General features: G+C 44.4%; 3 pseudogenes; all 3 read right to left on the reverse strand.

Moving 5' to 3' along the window:
* Positions 1 to 16,867: 16,867 nt before the first annotated feature.
* LOC136660881 (5S ribosomal RNA) lies at positions 16,868 to 16,990 on the reverse strand (annotated as a pseudogene).
* A 29-nt stretch (positions 16,991 to 17,019) lies between these two features.
* Positions 17,020 to 17,142, reverse strand: LOC136660882 (5S ribosomal RNA; annotated as a pseudogene).
* A 29-nt stretch (positions 17,143 to 17,171) lies between these two features.
* LOC136660747 (5S ribosomal RNA) lies at positions 17,172 to 17,291 on the reverse strand (annotated as a pseudogene).
* Between the last annotated feature and the right edge of the window lie 4,086 nt (positions 17,292 to 21,377).

The raw sequence follows: 21,377 nt of genomic DNA on the forward strand, positions 1-21,377 counted from the left end.
TCTAGAGCAGTGTTTCTCAAACTGTGGGTCTGGACCCACTAGGTGGGTCATGAGCCAATTTCAGATGGGTCTGCAATCATTTCAATATTTTATTTTAATATATTAGACTGGATGTTACCACAGTATGTGACTACATTTGGGGAAATGTTACAGACCTGTAGTTTTAACAAGCTACTATGTATATTCTTTTAACAATGATAGCAAATGGGACTTATTCCTGGGTAAGTGCGGGTAGGATTTTCGCCTAGAATCGTTAAAAATTTTCCTGCTAGATGATGTCACTTCCAATCATGACATTACTTCTGGTGGATCCTGACAGATTCTCATTCTGAAAGTGTGTCCCAGTGCTATATGTGTGAGACCCACTGTTCTAGAGTGCCCATGGGCCCTCCAAAAGTTGATGCAGGCCTCCATGTGGGGTGGGGTGTGTGAAGTCTCTCAGTTCCAAGACAGTGAGTTTATGGATCATGCCCTACAAGAACATTTTTACAATGAAGAGAACGGCATGACTAATTTGTAGAAACTTTGCTCTTGGAAGTTGTTGACAAAGAGCTGCGATTGGGAATGATTTAGGATGTCTTGTCCCATCTGCCAAGGAAATATATTTTTTTTTAATGTTGAAGAGAGTATTCCAAGTACCATGCTTTGCAGACAAAAGAGTGCATTAACAGATCAAATAATTATCAGACCATCTTAATAAAGGAGGTTTGGCATATAGTAATAAGCACTTTCTCTCTCTTGCACTCTTGCTGTTACATTATGGCCTTTTCAATTATCCACCCTGCTGCCACTGAAGCAGAGACAACTGCAAAGCATATGGTACTTGCTAGTGATCTCCGGTGATCATCTTTCTGCTATTAAGCTCAAAATGTTTGATTTCTCTTTCTCATCATTTAGTTTAAGACTGGTGCAGAGCTTAATGCTTTCAGTTGCATCAGTATGGTTAAGAGATTGAACGTAAGCCACAGGTTTGTATTTTTCTGCCACCCAACCCTTCCTTTTCCAGTATTAACCATGGTAAATGCATACCTGGGTTAACTGGTACTGGCTCTTAATAACTTAACAACTTAATAACTGCTGACACTGTCAGGGAGAAGAAACGTTCATAGATAGGCCAGGGTTGACTGGAAAGTCTTCCGTCACGTGAGGCAGGGTGCCAAATGCCATCCCTCCATACCCAAATGCAAGCAATTTCTTTTTTCTCTTGCTCCTTTGTCCTTGAAATGGAAGAGGGGAACAAAGTGGAAGAGGAAGTGTGGAGGACACCGTACTCTCCTCCATACTTCTTCATTCACTCTATCCCCCCTTCCTTTTGGATCCAAGGTGTGGTAGAAGGAGGAGCCAAAGATGTGGGTGACATAGGTGCCAATCTGCACCTTGGGGTGATGAGCTCAGTAAGCCTCATGGGTGGCTCAGCCCTGGAAGGGCTGAGAAAAATTGAGAGCCCAATCCTGGAGCCACTATTGAACCTAAACATGGCCAGGGGATCTGGGTTTGGTGGTCTGATTTAAAACTGTGGTCGGTGATCTAAGACTGGGCAACTAGGTTATTCTGTGTCTGCCAGCAGTTATATTGGTTTACACTACAAGAGCATTCGGATTAGTGCTGCAAGTTATTTATACAAATGTATTGTTTGATAGTGGCTTGGTGTTTTTCCAGACTTTGGAAATTACAAACCTTTTTGCCTTTCCAAGAGCACCATGGGGTAAGAAGGCACTGTGACTGCAAAATGTTAAATGGGGTATTGATCCATTCATTTTATCCCCCTGGCTTCAAAGTTCAAGGTAGAAGAAGAAGATGATGATGATAGCTGCATAAGATGGCCAGAGTAAATTAGATGAAATTTTTTTTCAGTTATGCTACATGAAAATGTTGCAATTTTGTAGTTCCCATAATGGCCAACAAAGTATGTAGATAGCACCTAATCAAAATAAAACACAATAAAAGATATTAGAAGCAGCACAACCACTTTAAAGCCATCATTACAGACCAGTGGCAATCAAATTTGTCAGCAGCAAATACAGTCTCAACAGGCTCAACTTATTAACTTTTGCCTTTGCAGGCCACTCCTCCTCAGCCTCAGTCTTTCTATCTGTGACATGGGAATAAGGATGCTTGCATGTCCTTACAACCAGCCAAGAGGGAGCAGAACCACCGCAAAGCAGTGCCCCCAATCCCCTATCAGTATAATGGGTATATATTCCTATCAGCATAGTGGGTTGAGCCTTTAGAACAGGGGTGTCCAAATCCCGGCCTGGGGGCCACTTGCGGCCCTCCGGGGCTCCCAATCTGGCCCTCAGGGAGCCCCCAGTCTCCAGTGAACCTCTGGCCCTCCAGAGACTTGCTGGAGCCTGTGCTGGCCCGATGCAACTGCTCTCAGCATGAGGATGACTGTTCGAACTCTCACCTGAGCGTGGGACAAGGGCTCCCTCCACTACTTGCTGCTTCATGTCTGGGATGCAGCAGTGGCAGTGAAGGAGAGGCCCGCCTTGCTTTGTGCAAGGCCTTTTATAGGCCTTGAGCTACTGCAAGATCTTCATTCATTCATATAAGTTCCATCTCTAATAAATTCATTCATGTAAATTTATTCAAATTTTAAATGTAAATTAATTCTTTTTTCCCCCGGCCCCTGACACAGTGGCAGAGAGATGATGTGGCCCTCCTGCCAAAATGTTTGGACACCCCTGCTTTAGAAGAAGATAAATGCTCCCTGCAATATGAATTCGGTATGACTCTCTTGTTATACTGTGTTGAGAACTTGGCCTTCTTCTTCTTTCTACGTTTATGCAATGCACACATTTTCCAAAACAAAGTTAGGAGTTCTATGAATCCAGACATCTGGGTGATTTTTCCACCATCCTAATAGTGCAACAGCGTGTCTTTGCCAAGATATCAAAGAAGAAATGCCAGACAGAACTAATTTTCTAGAGACAAGTCACATAAAGAAATTTGATAACATTAAAAAAAATCCTGAGGCCAAGGCAGTATAGGGCAACCTATCTGTGCTGGCAGTGCATTAAAATAATTTGTAAAAGTACATTTTATGGGACAGAGTAAATAAGGCAAAACATATATCATTCTGTTGACAGGCAGAAATGAGGCAGAGAAAAATCACCACTGGATGTTTTATGTAAGGCCATTTTCATGAGTCAGCTCCTTTTTGAGGTTTGCGGACGTTCCAGCTGCAAGCTTGCCGTGTTGGCTTATCTTCAGCTTGAGGCTTTGCGTGTGCCAGAATTAGCTTATAATTGGCTGTGCTTTCCCCTTTGTAACTGGTAATAATAGAACCTTGATCAGCAGAGAATGGCTCAAATTTTGGATGTTTTTAGCTTCATTGCAAACTCTCCAGGCCTCCTGTTTGGCTGCCCTCTCACTTAGCTCCTGGGAGCAGAACGCACAAATGGCGTCGCTGCTTTAGAGCAAGAATCTGAATCAAAAGAAGAGGTTATAAATGTGTGGAAGAAACAGGCAAGGACTGGAATTCCAGGTCTTGGCTATCCCAGAGGCCTTGTTCATTAGATGAGTTCTTTCCAATGTAGTTCATGATTTGTTAATTTGCTGAGTTCAGAAAAAAAAAGACTTCCTCAACTTTAATGCTATACTTTCTTGTCCCTCGGCCCGGTGCAGGCATAATGTAGGTAACCCTAACAATGGTTTCTTAAGCTACCTGATCTTGTTCCCAGAGAAGCCGTTGTTTAGCTTGCTGAACCAAGCCCTTCCTTGAAGGGTGTATTTTAAGGTGGCACTGGCATGATCGGTTTGCTGCTTTGCAAGTAGAAAGACTGGGGAGACAGATAGACCGGGATGGTAAGTCAGGCGCGGCTTGACTTGAGTCAAATCATGAGTCTCAACGCCCATGACTCGTGGAAGACTTGGCAAAACAAGTCATAACAGGGGCACTTTCCAAGTCGCTGAGTTACCTTTTCGCAACTCTAAAAGACTCGAGTCACAAATTGCCCCCTTTAAAAAACCTGCCTTGAGAAAAAAAAACAGGGCTGCTACTGGGGTGTGTGTGTGTTGTGTATATGTGTGTCAGAGTTCTCTTTAAACACTCCCCTGCAGTCCCCACCCATCTGTAAACAAGGTGGGAGGGGGTAGCATGGACTGGAAGAGAGCCAGGACAGAAGCGGCAAGAGTGAGGAGGGTCACGTGCAGCAGCTGTGAGGTTACAAAGTCAACCCAGTCCTTTGCAGCTGTACTCAGAAGTAGCCCCACTGTAGCCGGCAAATCAATGGGGCTTCCTCCCAAGTAACAATGGAGCGCACAGCAGTCATGCAATTGGAAAGCATAATCTCTACAAACCTCTCCCCCCGCCCCCCGCTTTCCCACCTCCCTTTTCCCTGGGCTTCTCCAACCAGTCCCAAGGCAAGAACCCATCCACCCCCAGAACCTCCTTCTGTCTTACTCATCCAAAGAAAATATCTGATCTCCCATCCTTGGTCTCCCATCGTCAGTTCTTTCAGAGATGGGCAAGACAGCCCCGTCCCAACTCCTATTTGTTGCAAAAGCAAAACTTTGACCATTCCCTGCCTTCTAGCTGCAACTTTTTTGCTGCTGCTTTCTTGCTGATGAATGATGGCCTCACAAGGTTTTTCATGCTGCAAAAACAGTAAGCAAACACACCCAGACACAGACAGACTTGAGTCTGTGTGCCTAGGGTTGAGTGCTGAGTCAAGGGGCCCTTGACTTGAGTGTTTTGCAGTCTTCCAGACTCGAGTGTACACGCGTGCATTTTCACAACTTGAACATGAGTCATCTGACTTTCCCATTCTGCTAATTATGGTGTTTTATGGATTTCAAATTCAGTTGCTAACAGGTGTTGGTCTTTCTTTGTCATCTTCTTGTTCCATCATATTCTCCATGCATTCTTTGCAATTAGTGAGAACCAAATATAAGATAAGCAAATTTACTTGCTATTGTTGTTTTGGCCTGGAAAAGAGAGTTGTCCAGGATTTTGTTTTGTTTTGTTTTGGTACAGCTTGTTGTATTTTGGCATGCCATCATTCCCAGAAATATCAGACTAGTTGAAGCTTCCCATAGCTGTCGGTTCACAACCTTTGGACGCTAACTGTGCTTTGATGTGAACTGTGCCATTTAACTCAGTATCTCAGAGGGCTTTGTTTGATAAAGGGGAAATTGAAGTGGTTTGGGGTTAACTGCACAGCCAGTAACAATATAGCAGTGTGTTGTTTCTGAAGATTCAGGGCTAATTACGTCCAGTCTCTCTCTCTCTCTCTCTCTCTCTCTCTCTCTCTCTCTCTCTCTCTCTCAGATGTGTGATAAAACTCCTTTATTCTTAAGATGGCAAAAAGCCACAATCATGTGATACAACCCCATGCATGATTGCTCAGAAGTAAATCCTGTTGTGTTGAACAGGACTTACTCTCAGATATGTTATAGGATTGCATCTGCTGACTCTTTTATAGGATTGCAGCCACTGACTCAAAAGTGAAGGCCCTATCACCAGTCTTTCTTTGCTTGACTACCCAGCACATGATGACTGGATACGTAGTTGAACATGTGAACTATGTTAAAGTTGTGTTTGAGTGGGCATTATGTGATATTGAAGATCTAATTATGGTGGTAATCTGTGGTGGGGTCATTCACATGAAACAAAAAATAACTGGAGGCTACAAGTGAACACAAGTTTCTGAGCCAGACCTTTAGAAGAGGTCAAAAGCGAAACTCATTCACTCATCAATCCCAGGTAAATACAGTGTGTTGCAGTCACCTGGTCTACCATATGCAGTGCTTATGGTGTGTGTGGGTGGGGGAGGGAGAGAGAGAGGGGGGGACGACTGATGGGGCTTCCAGAAACAAGTTATATCAAGAGATGAATAAAAGAAAGCCAAAATAGACAATTGTACTGCTAAATGATATTGTGTAAAAAAAAAATGAGGAAAATAATTGTTTATGAGTTAAATGAATGCAATCCAGCAAAGGATATGAGTTTTTCTGCATCTACTAGTTTTGTGGTAGAATTTCCATCTTTTCAGTTCAGGCTGTTCTGATGTTCCCATCTCTCAGCTTCAAGGAAGCAATCAGTCCCTGATTAATGCTAGAAGACTTGGTGAGCTTCTGGGATCCTCCCCAAGTTTTCTGAATCCAGTTTGAAATGCATCCTCACCAGTCTTGCACATGTGCCATGCATTCAGAGTTTCCAAAAGTTGTGGGGGTGATCATGGCACACAGAGAAGACCCTCTTTGTGATGAGAGAGTAGCTTTTCACTAAACAATCATTCAAGGTGACAAATGCAAAAGAATCAATGCCGGTCATTACAAGAGAAAGCAACTTTCGCTTACCTCCTGCCAGCTTCTGCTCTGCGTGTGTCTATAAGATTAATTCAGGATGACAGCAATAGGGACTGATAAGATCCTGGATGCAAGTAAAGCCAAGAACCAAATCATCATGATTAACATTATTACTCTACCCTTCCTCCAAAAGGCTCAGGCCAGTGTATGTGAATGGAGTTACCTCTGTCCCCTTTCATCATTGCAACCACCCTATGAGGTAGGTTAGACTAAAAGAGAGTGATTGGCCCAGGTAATCTGATATGGGCACAATCCTAACCAGATCTACTTAGAAATAAGTCCTATTTTGTTCAACGGGGCTTACTCTCAGGGAAGTGTGGTTAGGATTGCAGCCTGTTTCATACCCCACGTGTGGATCTCCTCTCTCATCACAGATCCAAAAGCAGTGTACTGTCCATTTTCTCATCTACCACCTAGGTTGGCAACCTTCAGTCTCGAAAGACTATGGTATAAGCCTACAGCACCCGGTATTCCCAGGCGGTCTCCCATCCAAGTACTGACCAGGCCTGACCCTACTTAGCTTCCGAGATCAGACAAGATCAGCCATGTTCCGACAGTGAATTTCAACCACTGTGCTGCGGCACTTTGGTGTGCCATGAATGGTCTGCCGTTGTGCCATGGAAATTTGGGGAGCGTCATATGTTAGTAGGGCTATTGTGGGATGTGAGCTCATGGCCAACGGTGCATTATGCCTTTTCAGTTGTCAAAAAAACTGACAAAAACAATTTTAGTGCCTTCTCAGTGCACCATGCACCACGAGCATAGAGCAGAGGTGGTGAGCATTTTTGAGAGTATGTTGCCAAATCTTTTTAAAAAAACCTTTCATGGACCCTGGGAATTTTGAGCAGCAAGTCATTCATTGTTATTGATAATGATGATGTATTGTATACCTGTGCTTGTTCCAACTCCTGCATCATCTTATGAAAATGGATTGGGAGACATACCAGAAGGATTATACCACATATTAATGTCTCAGCGGCATCGGCCTTTCTGACACCGGTTTGTTCATGTAGTTTTATTTTGGCTTGTTCTGTTGTTTTTTTGATGTTTTATTTGGTTGTTTAGATTGTTTTTAATGAAATTGTGACCTGCTTTGGCATTTTTTTATGGGAGCCGAAAAGTGGGTCACACATTTTTTAAACAAATATAGTTGAGAGGAGAGGAGGGCAGAAAGTGGCACAGCAACAGTGTATGCTCAGTTTCGAAAGGGAGAGAAAGTGGAGACGAGGCAGGACGAGGATCGTTGCAGTGAAGCACTGAAGGATGGGTCAGAGACCGAGGGGACCCACTGAAGATTGAGGGACTTGGCCAGAGAAACCCTCCAGAGTTTGCAACACCTAGGGTTACCTAGCCCTAGCACTTTTCAAACTGTGCAGTCTTGAACCTCAAAACAAAATGTTGGAGGCGGCACTGCCACAGCCCCCCTTTTGTCATAGGAGATCTGGGGAAAACCTGACTCAGGGATGGCATTTGCTGGGGCAGCTTTCTGTTCCAGCAGTGGGAGGTCATTGCAAAGTCCTTTTCCTGACTGCGGGTTTGCATCACCTACAATCCAGTATGTCTAAGTTGTGGCAGAATGGGTCCTTCACCAGGTCGGAACAAGCCACGTAGCATTCTTGCTAGCAGGTTTGGAGAGCTGTTTGTGATATGCCTCGAGGACAAGCTACTAGCGAGGCCAAAATCAAGTCTGTTTTGACTTTAAAAAGATATACAATGACATTTTTCCCCCCTCATCTCCCCTCCCTCCCCTGGGTGTCTTCAAGAGCTTCAACTTTCAAGCACATTTACTAACAACAAAAGGATCCAAGGACCAAAAAGCTTTTTGTGCGATATCTTTGGATGGAATAAAGCAGATGGTCATTTCTAATCTAGGGAAGTGTGCCGAGAATAAGGCACAGTGTTGGAACTGTCCCTGTATTTATTGAGCACTCTTAAAGTAAGCAATAAAGTCTTTAAACATTGATTTGGTCCTTTACTGGAAGCGAACACTGTGTTTTAAAAATAGTGGTTACATGCTGATGATGGCGCTTTCAGAGAGAATTCCACGAGTTGGACAGAATAAAGCCTATTGCTCTCTGTGACCCTTCTGAGTGTGGAGGTAGTGGGGGAAGGACTGATGATGATGACTTATTTATATAGCACCCTCGGTGTACATTGCCCTTTACAAAAAGGTAGGTTGTTGCCCCGAGGGGGTGCAAAGGAGGCAATAGAAGGATGGAGAGTAAATGGAGGTGAACAGAGAAAGTGCATGCAACAGTTTCAGTTATATATACCAGAGATGGCAAATCCAGCATGGCTTCACTCGAGTCAAGTCACGAGTCTTCCCCCTTTCACTCAACTCAAAAATAAGCCCTAAAGGGGGAACTTTCCAAGATACTCAGAGCATTCTGGGGACTTAAAAGACTTGAGTCCTAAATCTTTTCCATTAAAAAAAAGTCCACAGTGGCTCCGCTGAAAAAAATGGAGCTGCTGCTGGGGTGTGTGTTGGAATTCTCCTTAAACAGCCCCCTGATGTCCTCTTTTCCCCTCCCTCTCCTAGAGACCCAAAGTCAAGATGCATCCTCTGTCCAATGGATAGTTCTGGAGCAAGAAGAAATGCCTCCCTCCCCGTGTTCTGGACATGTGCAACACTCAGTTTCTTCTGCAGATAACTTATTTCTGCAACCTGATACCCTTGAACCCTTAAAAAAAAATAAAAAAAATAACCATTTCCCTCCATCCCCAACCCTCATCTCTGCCTCCTGACTGAACATAATGTACCTCTGCTGCTGGTTGCTGTTGCTTGCACAGATCTGAATGCCTGGCTTCTGGATCACCTCACAAAGTCTCTTGGGAGACACGGAAGTGGTGCAACATAAGAGTATGCAGGCAGCACCCCCAAGCCATGTCTGGGCAACTTGAGTCATCCAAATCCATTGCACTTTCCGAGTCAGTAGCCCCAGACTTGAGTGTTTGCCTGAGTCTTTGACACACGTGACTCAAGTCCGCGAAAAACGTGTTCTTGCAACTCTGACTCAAGTCACTTCTTAAGTTCCCATCCCTGGTACATGCCTAGTTGCAAGGGGAAAATATTTAATATTCTAGGTCTTCCTTGTTTACATAGTGGTTAGAGCCAGAATTCTTTCTCACAGGTTGATCTATGCAAATAAGAACCATTCTGCAAAGCTGAGGTGGCGTATACTGTTTTCAGAAGTTTAAAGCATTTCATGTGTACTCTCTTGATGTGACCTTTACAACACCTATGTCAGGTAAGTGTAATTATACCCATATTGCAGCTGAGGAAGACTGAGGCTAAGAGGAGTGTCTTGCCTTAAGGCGACCTAGAGAGTTCATGGCAGAGATAAGATTGGAATGGGCTGGGGGCAAGTCCTAATTAGCTGCTCAGGCTCTTAGGCATTCAGGTATGTCAGTCTTCTGTCTTGGATGATGAAATTATCAAGAATTCTGTCCAGGGTTGTGTGCAGAATACATTTATTGGATGTGGCATCAGCTTTTTGAGGACAGCAGCTTTCATGGAAGAAAAGCTTCTCACTCTTGGTTGTGAGGATAGGAAGCTGCCTGACCAAATTGGACCCTTGCTTCACCCGCAAGAGTGTTAGACATGATTGGCAGCAGCTTTCCAGGATTTCAGTCATTTCTCCTTGTTTTACGTGGAGGTGCCCAGGCTTGATCGGAGACCATCTGCAGTGTGTGCGCTCTGCAACTGAGTGATGGCATGCAGGTTCTGGAATTCAGTTTTCCTTGGCACAGAATTTGAATTGGTATGAAGAATTTGTCAGGAATTTTAATTAAGAGCAACAAAGGAAAGAGCACAGGGTATGTACAGCCCTGGATATGCTAGAGAGAGAAAAAAAAAAACCTCAGCTATGCCTGGTGTGAGAATTCCACTTACAGCTTTTATGGCTCCTGGGAACAGAACCTTGGCCGTCAAATATATCCTCACCAGAATAGAGCTGGTTGGCTTGGCAGACACAGCCCTTGTACACACTCTGTGCAAAAAGATACCATTCCTCTGAGTTAGGAACACAGTTACAAACAAAAGCGCGAAGGCTGGAATGACACCCCCATGCTAATTATAACCCTTCTCCATTCACACAGCTCATGTTATGTCATCCAACTCCCAGCTTTTCAGTCCCTTCTTTCCTTTTTTTTTTTTTTTTTTTTAAATTTTGGCTGCATCATTGCAGTTTGGAAGTTGGTGCAGGAGGCTTGAGGCACAGAAGCCACGTTCTAAGTGGTGATTTATGAAGTCACCTGGAGCAGAGACAACCTGTCTGGCAGGGCAGATAAAGTGGGAAGTCTGGGGGGGGGTGTGTGTGTGTGGTGATTTCCTGCTTTGAAAGTAGTGACAAAACGTGCATAGGGGCCATAATGGTCTTCCATTCAATGAAAATGCTGGTTTTAACCTATGAAGGAGCTCAGCACACTTTGCCACTCACTTGGGTTGCTCAAAGTGAGTTAATTTCCTTTTGAGCAACTAGTTGACCAGACCTCTTCTTTCAATAATTTCTTAAGAGTAAGAGCAGTTCAGCACTGGAACAGTTTGTTATGTGCAATTGTGGGCACTCCTTCACTGGAGATTTTCAAGCAGAGACTGAATGGCCACCTGTCAGGGATGTTGTAGCAATTGCCTGGATTTAACAGGGGGTCAGACTAGATGACCTCCAAAGTCCCTTGCAACTCTATGATTCTTTGAAGGTCCTGGATTTCTGAATATTCTCAACAATAATAATAGGTCAGTCAACCTTGTTCTCCTGTGTAGTGGCTTCAGTTTTGCCCACAGTTAATTGCATGTACATAACCCCTAAATGGAAGGGCAGTTTGGTAAACTGGAACCACCAAACAATGAAGTTATCTGACAGGTTTACACAATGCACTGAGTTGCTTTTTGTTAATGTTTTAGGTCAAATTTAGGTAGCTGTTTATATTCCGAGCAATTCCCTGACCTACTTTTTTATTATTATGCATATCTGCATGCAGAGAAAATCTTTGCTGTCAAGAGTTCACCGTCTTTTAGCCTCTGTTGCAAAGCGATTGAAATCCCTGCTCCTGTGGGATGTTTACTGTTGGTTCCTATTGAAGGAATGGTGTCAGATGGCTTCAAATGGACAAGCATGTTTTCCGGGATGGAATAAGAAAACTGACTACCATATACACATTTTGAGTACATTAAAAATAAAATAAAATAAAACAAACTAGCCATTGTTCTCAGCCTCTGACAAATAGAGGAATATACAGCTTTCAAAATGCTTGAAGGGATGTATGGTCTGCTTGTGACTCTTTGTGGAAACAGACTTCTGTGCAAACAGGAGTTGGTCTGTTCCCCCCTCCCAACTCTTTTCCTCCCCAAATGTTACAGGCTCTTTCATCCAGATCCAAAACTTCACTATGATTTAGGCAGATCCTAGGAAGCTGCCATGCTGTGTCAGACCACTGGTTATCTATCCCTGTTTTGTGAACAAGACAGGCAGCAGCTATTGGCAGGGATTTTCTGCCAGGGATTAATTAGGGGACCTTCAGCATCCAAAGCAGCTGTTCTGCCACTGAACCCAGAGCTGCCTCAGAACCCAATCCTATGCATGTTTACTCAGAAGTAAGTCTCATTAGAGTCATTGGGGATTACTCCTAGGAAAGTGTGCATAGGATTTGGCTGCCAGTCGTTTGCTTTTAAAGTATTTTTTTAAAATGCCTTGTAAATGAATCCAATCAAATGTTTATGTAGTTCTCAGTTTTATTTTTATTCTAAAAATTAATAAATGCGTACACACACAAAAAATCCCTTAAACTACACTGGGGGTGGTAGGGCTGTTTGTATGGCACAAGGCCTAACCAATTCGTACTATACACAGCTGGTACCTTTTGTAAACTACAGAACTGACCTTCATCCTCTGCTTGAGCCTAAGTAGCCTCAATCATCCCTTGATTCGTGCACTTCTTTTTGTTTGATTGGTTGGTCGTCACTCTCTCCAGCTTCCTCTTTCTGCCTTCAGCTTCTATCTGTGCAAAAAAGAACACTCTCTATGTTACTTTTGGACTCGGTTCCTCCACAAGTCTTTGCTTCTTTCCCATCATGCTCTCTAAGTGGGTGATATGTCACAACCGAACTATGAATTGAGAAAGTACTTATGCCAAATCCTGGCCCTGTTCCTGTGCTGTCTTGGGGCGCTCCAGGCTGCTCAAATTTGTGCCACTTCTTTGGGTGGCGTAGATCTGAGTAGATCCATCAGGGCTGCTGCAGCGTGACACGGGATAAGGGGAATTATTTCTCCTTGCCTTGGGCTGAGCCACAGCCAGCTCCAAACTTGTGCTGGATACAGTGCAGGCCCATTGGCCTGCTTGTTCCAGCACAAGTTAGGATTGTGCTGTAAGTGTTCTTATGCAAACCACTATTCCCTCTCTACCTCCCATCTGCAATATGGGGATTGTAAATCAGAGCTTGCCTTACAGGGTTAGAAAATATAAATAAATGCAAATGGTTTATTGCTTTCCTTGCATCTTTCTACTCTCATGCATCTAGTCTGCTCTTCCACAGGCAGCCCAATCCTGAGCTGCCCGGCGCATGGGGCTGCTATGGTGCCAGAATGGCTGCTGCGGTATCCAGTATGCAACCAGGTAGCTGGGCGGCAGTTCCTTGGAAAAGGGGACTTTTTTTTTCTCTTCCCCTGTGTAAGGCTAGCAGAATTCACATTGGGTCAGCTGTAGCCTTGGACCTGCTGTAAGGACTCACAAACGTGCCTTATGGCACGTCTGTGACACTATGTCCTATGGTGAGCCAGCGCACATGTGTCTGAATTGGGTCCTGAATGTGGATTTTCAAATCCTTATCCTGCGGTGAGTCGCTGGGCCCACCTGAAGCATGAGAACCCTGATAAATAAACCATATGGGTCATTAAAAGCGGAGTGATGGAAGGCCAACTGAGATAAGATTGCTGTCTCACTGGGGGAGTTTTGAAAAGTCTGCTCTCATTTGGAATTGCATGTCACAGTGGGTAAAAGACATGCATGTTTCTTACTGGGGTCCTCTGGGTGTGTGTGTTTGAGAAAGAGAGAGATCCCCTAGACAGGAAATTTTGACACCCTAACTTCCACTTTTATCAATGTGGTTAGCCATTGTGCCTCCTGTGCTTCTTCAGATATTTCTTCGGGACTTTCCAAGCCAGTCAACTGCTCAGCTCCTGGTTCCAGGCCATTTTATGGGCTCTCTCTGAGACTCTTCCTCCCTCTCCCCCTCTCCCAGTCCTCAATCCATTCACCCTTCTGTCAGACACCTCTAGTCTTTCCCTCAGTCTCACTGCTTCATTGACAACTTTCTGCCCAACTAAAGGCTAGAAATCCTTGCCTGAGAGAGCATAAACAGCCTCAACACACTTTTTCAAATTCTCTTCTGATTCAGTTTTCTTTTTCTGCCCTGAAATATTCCCATCTCTGCACTCCTATATAAACAGTATGGATAATAGCACCATGTAGTGTGAGTTCTGGGATGTGTGTGCCTGTGCCCATTGCCTTAAGGTAACCTACTCATAAGGCCAGCTGAAATGTTTCTGGTGGTTGTTTGTGGGGCCTGACCCCTCCCCCATCTTACCTAGTTGCCACACCTGCTTCTCGTACTCTTCCCTTGCAGAGAGCCCTTGCAGGACTCACTGCCATCACCACTTCAGTCTTTTCCTGAGTGCTCGGGAGAGGAACCAGAATTGCTCCAACTTCCTTTCCTCCCCAGTCATTTGTTCTAAAGTGGCCAGATAGAGAGATGCTGAGAACAGATGGGTTTTGCTCCCAGGAACCTGCCCGTTGGCCACACCAAGCGAGGAGGGTGGTTAGGTGCATTCTGGTAGTGGGGGACCTGGTGGTGGATATGATGGGGACTGCTTGTACCCATCTGCTTGTGGGACTGCTTATGGATATGATGGGGAAGCAGGTCAGCTTGTACCACCCTGACATGCACCCTGTTAAGATCCCATTATGGGGATCTAATTAATACAGTCTTTCTTAATGAGTGTCTTTGACAAGATGACACAAGGACTGTTCACACATTAAGTTGTGGGTGGGCATATCTGTGCACCCAGGAGCAACTGCTGTTAATCTCTAACAGGGTACAGTTATCTATATGTTCCATTCCTTGCAGGGATTATATGTGTACATTGTATACAGATGGTTGATCTGTTGAAATGAAACCAGGCAAGTCATTCATATGGAAATATACCCCTGTGTACAGGCAGAGTGAGGGCTGGCCTATTGATGAGGTTGACTTTTCCTTTGCAAAGGAAAGCGAAGAGAACAGAGGAATGGAGCTGAAATATGGAGGAGAAGAGAACGAAGCTAGAGTACTGGAGATGCTTCCTCTCCTCAACACTTCCTCTTCCATTCTATTCCCTTCATCCTTTTGAATTCAGGAAGTCAGGGTAGAGGAGGCAGCTGTCATCCTGTTGGACAAGGAAAAATTTCATTTGATAGAGTGCCACAGGGAGTAGGCCCTGCTGAGAGTCACCTTTACCAGGTCAAAGGAGGCCCTGAAATGACTAGATAAAATGCAGATGCATCTCTCTCTCTCTCTCTCTCTCTCTCATGGAACTCTTAATAGTCCAATCAGGAGTGAGACAAAATGTGAGACACAATGTATGCTGTCTTTGCGGCCTACAACACACAGATACACAAGTGTGGGCTTGTGTGCATGCATTCACACATACAGAGCCATTTAGATATTTGATTTTTCTGTGTAAACCGCTTTGTGAACTTTTAGTTGAAAAGCAGTATATAAATACTGTTGTTGTTGTTGTTGTTGTTGTTACTACAGAGCCCCAATAGGAATTTATCAAATTCAGCAGTGTGGTGGGGATCGGATGGGAAAGTCATATAAACAGGAGTACCATAATCAAAATTTTATGCTAGAAATAAGTGCAATTGTTGGATGAAATTTTGCTGCATTTCAAAATTACAACTTCATCACTGAAGTTTTAAAGGATCAGTATGTTGTCTTAGGGTATGCATATAAAAAAAGCCATTACAAATTGTACTTCTGTATGAATCGTGTCTTTTCCTGAGATGGAAAAGCCACGCATTACATTAACTATATAAATAAAGACGAGGATAGTGCTTCGTCAGTCATTTTTAGGTCCCCTTTCAACTCGACAATCCAGCATGATCGCAGCATCTAAGTCTCCAATAATGTATAGGTGCTTTAGGTATTCACAGGACCAAGCATTTTCCGATCAGCCTTTAACTCCAGCTAAGCCATTTTAAAGATGAATGCAAATGTTAGCAAAAGCTTTAAAACTCTACGTTGTTGATCGACATGATACTTTGCATTTCAATGCATCAAAATTCTTGATGGGAGAAAAAGCACATGTCCATCATTCATCTTGGCATCTAGCCTCAAATGCCCATTTTTCCTCCAAATAGAAGCCTTCGGATCTTAATTCATCTTGTCAATTAGATTCTGCACAGCTTCGTTCCACAGAACTCTAACAAGCCATTAATACAAGATTCAGTGGGGGGAATATTTATTTATTAAGCTTCTTTATTCAAAGCATCTTTATCCTGCTTCTTAGCAGGGGAGAGGGAGGGAATCCCCCGGCATGGTTAATATCATCCTAAAATTATCATACAAAATACCAGTTTAAGAGCAAGCAGCAGCAGCAAAAATTGCAGCAATGCAAATAAGGAAGCACCCCGGTACCAGTTTAGTTTACAAGCAGGTCAAATAGCCACTGGATATCCATTGATCCATCTATCTATCCCTCTAATCTAATCACCACCCTCCTGTTCCCTATGGGGTGGGGCTGTAGTTCAGTGACAGAGTTCATTTTTTGCATGCAGAAAATTTTAGGTTCAGTCCCTGACATATCTAGGTAGGAGATGGATGAGAAAGACCCCCCCCCCCGAGATGCTGTTGCCAGCCCATGCAGACTGTCCTGAAATAATGGTCTGATTCAGCTTCCTATGCTTCTTAGCAATTGCATGTTTATCCTGCTTTTCCTGCCCAGGTGAAGTGGCACAAATGGCCACCCATTTTTGGGACCGTTCCCCCCCTCCCTGCCACCCTTGTACCAAAATCTTGTTTCCCTGATGTGCCTGACTCAAAAGCAAGGTGCAAAAGAATCTGCTCACATGGTGATGTGGACATGGCAGAAAGTGACCAAATTTCGTACACTGAGAGAGAGAGAGAGAGAGAGAGAGAGAGAGAGAGGCTGCTGAACTGTCCTTGGCTCACCCACTTGTGCCTGTGTAATATAATTTGCTAACCCGGATCACGTGCCTGCCATTTGGAAGCCCTTTGCAGTATTGACCTGTAACAGGGTGAGCTAAGGGCATGGCGCATTGCTGCTCCTGCTCCATTGCCTTTGTCTGTTTGATGTGACTCTTCTCTGATTCCCAGTGGCAGCCTTTCTGTGGACTGGAATCCATGTCAGTGTCAGGAAGTTCCCATATACTTCCTTTTCCGGCTGCCTTCAGCTTTGTGAGTAGAATGCCTGGCATGCACATTGTGTTATACTGTAAATGTTTTCCCTGTGAGTGACTACATGGTTGTCGACCTTCAGTCTCGAAAGACTATGGTGTAAGCCTACAGCACCCGGTATTCCCAGGCGGTCTCCCATCCAAGTACTAACCAGGCCTGACCCTGCTTAGCTTCCGAGATCAGACAAGATCGGGAGATAGTGTTCAGTATAGGGAGATGGTTGGCAAGCTTCAGTCTCGAAAGACTATGGTATAAGCCTACAGCACCCGGTATTCCCAGGCGGTCTCCCATCCAAGTACTAACCAGGCCTGACCCTGCTTAGCTTCCGAGATCAGACAAGATCGGGAGATAGTGTTCAGTATAGGGAGATGGTTGGCAAGCTTCAGTCTCGAAAGACTATGGTATAAGCCTACAGCACCCGGTATTCCCTGGCGGTCTCCCATCCAAGTACTAACCAGGCCTGACCCTGCTTAGCTTCTAAGATCAGACGAGATCAGGCATGTGCAGGGTAACAGTTGCTGCCGGGTGACTACATGAATTCATTTGAAAGTGCAGGTGAGGCCTGGATCCCTTGCAAATGTAGGGTATAGACTGAATGTACTCTGTATGCATGTTAAATGTAACACATTAATGCAGCACTTCCCAATCTTCAGTGATCTGTGACACCCAAAAGTAACCAGCAATGATGTCATTGTCAGTTGCTTCCATCTTAGGAGATCACAACGGGAGCTGCTATCGACAGTAGGAGGCTCAAGGTGGGCAGCAGGGCTTTCTCCAGTGTGTGAAAACCACTCATGGGAGTTCAGACCTCCAGGCTGAGCCTCCTGCTACTGTTTGCAGTGTCCTGTCATAGTTTTGCTGTTGCCCAGTGGCCTGCGACACCCCAGGGTGTGCCTCGCGATGCCCCAGGGCATCAGAACGCAGTTTGGTAACCCCTGCATTAATGTGTTGTTCAGGATATGTACAGGTCAACTGTTGTGGATACCCTTTAATTTTGAAATTAAATTAAAGTGAAATTATACATCAATTGACACTCATACAATGGTATTACAAAATACCAAAATTTTAAAAATTTTGTCCAGTAGTGGTGACACCCAGTGTGGTTCGCACACCATGCACCCCTTTAGCAATGCCACTGCCCAGGCCAAGCCCCCCCCCCCAAATGATGATGTCATTTTTCTTTGGAGGACGAGGAATGGGAAAGCAGCATAATGGTGTTTGCTTTGTTTTGCAGGCTGTCAATTTGACACAAATGTTCAATCAGGACTGTCTTTATCCTGATTCTACTTTCTAAGCAAGGATGTTTGTTTTTTCAAGCTACTCCAGCAGAATGCTCGCAATATCTCTATTTACAACATTGTCCCTGTTTAACCGAGAATTTGGAAGGAGTGGAACACAGCCTAGAATGCATTAAAGAAAGAATAATTGTTATGGAAGGGAAAATATTCTGTCATTTTGACTTCATTTGTGGCAGTGGCTTATCTCTTACTTTGTGTTCTTCTTGCTTACTTGGGTGTAAACATCTTACATTTTCAAATGCATTGTTCTCATCACATGAAAAACAGCCCTTTATTCAAGGGGAAAACTGTAGCTCAGTTGGCGATTCCTACACCACTTCATTCTCATCCCTCCCACACATTTTATTAATTAGATCTGGTTCTGTCTGCCACCAGTGCTATAGAGCTTAAGGTTACTAAAGCTTTCACAAGGAGAGAAACTATTAGCACAGGAGAACCAGGAAATGCAACAAACATCAACATCAATGCAACATCAAGATGCTTTCTGACTCCAGAGGGACAGAACAACTGAGAACAATGCTATCCAAAGTTCCTAAATCCTGAATTATTATTATTTTTTTAAATGCAGACCTTGAAGAAATAGATGTGTAAAAGATCAGTCCACTGTGACTTTAAGTGTAAAATCCATTTTAGTAGCAGGAAGCTGTTATATGGTTAGAGCAGTTATTTTTATTGTCTGTCTGGGTATAGTTTTTAACTGCAGGCACAGAATAAATCAATAGTGTCATAAAACTCCTCTCGCCCTGTGCCCTTTCTAACGGGACATTGTCGAGCAACTGCTCCGGGTGTGACACGGGCTGCTGCTTTGCTAGGCTGAATTATGCTGCCACAATGGGCGGATTTTCATGTGAAATACGCACTTTGTCATCTCTCATAGGTCACTGTGTACTGGTCCCAATATGATCGGAAAGAAAGGTAAAGAAAGCAAAATAGAGTAATAAATTGTACTTTCTTTCTTAATAACCTTTCTTAGCGTCTGAGAGTGCAAAGCTCATCACGCGCATTATCTTGATCTTGTCTCTTCTACAGTATGTATTATTATCCCCATATTGCAGATGGAAAACACTGAGGCTAAGAGGAGAGGGGCTTGCCTAAGGCTGCTTGGTGAGTTCATGGCAGAGGTGAAATGTGAACTGGGGCAGTCTTGATTTGCAGTTAAGTCTCATAGGGAGTAACAGCCTGTGTTTCCCAGAGCCCAGGGCTGCAGCGGCACTGAAATTGCAACTGCTGCATCCCATGGGGCTGGGAAGCGGTGCAGGGTCTATTTGGGGTAAGGGAACTTATGCTCCCTTACCCCAGGTGGCCCTGATGGGTCTCCCCAGATCTGCACCTGCTGTTGAGGAGGTGCAGATTCAAGGAAACCCATTTTCAGTCTTCTGGGGCAGGAGGTGGGTTAAGATATGGTGGCAGGGCCTGCCGCCATCTCTGCCCCCCTCCTGCCCCCTCCCTCCCCACCGCACCTTTTCCTGACCCTCCCCCCCACCCTGGAACCCCTCTCCCTGCCTCCAACTTACCAGTCCATCGCCCAGCACTTGCCCAGGAACTCCTGGTGGCAGTTGTCGCTCCTCCGCCTGGCACTGGCTCAGCATGGGCTCATATTGAGCTAGCACTATTGGGCAGGAGGTCTGGTCTAGAGGGTAGAGCCTCCGTCCGCCTGAAGATAACATCCACAAGGTCGCCAGTTCGAGGCCACCGGCACTGTGCAACCTTGAAGCAGCTGACAAGCTGAAGCCGAGCTATTCCATCTGCTCTGAGTGTGGGAGGATGGAGGCCAGAATGTGAAGCCAGATCGGAATGAAACACCTGAATGTAGTGGTTCTTGAAAGAAAGAACCTTCTTTCAAATTGTAAAAATCCCTATTTAATAAGGGATTTAAATAAAGCCTGCCTATGTAAACCGCCTTGAATAAAGACCAAGAAAGGCGGTATATAAATACCTGTGTATTATCTCCTCTATGGAGAACTCGTGCAAGGAAAGCGCCCTACAGGTAGACCACAGCTGCGATACAAGGACATCTGCAAGAGGGATCTGAAGGCCTTAGGGATGGACCTCAACAAGTGGGAAACCCTGGCCTCTGAGCGGCCCGCTTGGAGGCAGGCTGTGCAGCATGGCCTTTCCCAGTTTGAAGAGACACTTTGCCAACAGTCTGAGGCTAAGAGGCAAAGAAGGAAGGCCCATAGCCAGGGAGACAGACCAGGGACAGACTGCACTTGCTCCCGGTGTGGAAGGGATTGTCACTCCCGGATTGGCCTTTTCAGCCACACTAGACGCTGTGCCAGAACCACCTTTCAGAGCGCGATACCATAGTCTTTCGAGACTGAAGGTTGCCAATACTATGTATTATTATTATTATTATTATTATTATTATTATTATTATTATTATTATTATTATTATTATTATTACTACTATTACTATTATTACTATTATTAGCACTAGAGCTGACCTGGCAATGAGTCTTGCAGGTGTGTCTTATGGCATGTTTGTGACACTGACTACTGGCTCTGGGCTGGCACAGGCCCAACAGGATCAGGCCCTAAGTTACAAGGGTGTAAGCCCTATTAAATGTAGCAAGACTTTCTTCCTAGTAAACTTGCATAGAATTGCACTGTTGGCTGCTATGCTACACCAGCTCTATTCTCTCTAGTGAATTTATGGTAGATGGAATACATATCTGTAAGAATCCACATCATGTTCACTGTGGTGCTCTTCCAAGCCCCTATCCCTGGTCTGTATGCCCTACTCATGTAGAGCTGTGGTGCTTTGCTCTGCTAACGTTAGAAGCTCCAGACTGTGTGAGAGGAGCTAGTATTATGACTATTTCTTACACCACAGTTGCTCCTCTAAAAAAATATGTGTTCTTATTCATCTTACTCACTCTCTGTTCACTCAATGAAATTGATTGGTTGTCCATATATTTGGGACTGATGAAAGGAAGTTCTGAACAATGCATACTATAGCTTTAAATAGACAATCAAATGAATGAAGGAGGAAGGGCTGTAGCTTAGTAGAGCATGACATGTTCTGTCTGCAAAGGACCCCAAGTTCAGTCTCTGCCATCCCCCAAGCAAGGATGGGGAAGACCCCCTGCCTGAAACCTTGGAGAACCACTCTCACCCATTACAGATAGCATTGAGTTAGATAGATCAATGATCTGAAATCACTGGGAGTTTCATATGATCCATGATAGATTTTAGCAGTGGCTATATGACAGCAGAGTGCTAGCTCTATACTTCGAGAGAGTAAATGGGATAGCTCTCTTCTGCTTGTGAATATCTAGTTAGATACTGTTGGAGACATTGCGCTGGACCATACC

This window comes from Tiliqua scincoides, chromosome 9, assembly GCF_035046505.1.
Source record: "Tiliqua scincoides isolate rTilSci1 chromosome 9, rTilSci1.hap2, whole genome shotgun sequence".
Classification (NCBI taxonomy): domain Eukaryota; kingdom Metazoa; phylum Chordata; class Lepidosauria; order Squamata; family Scincidae; genus Tiliqua; species Tiliqua scincoides.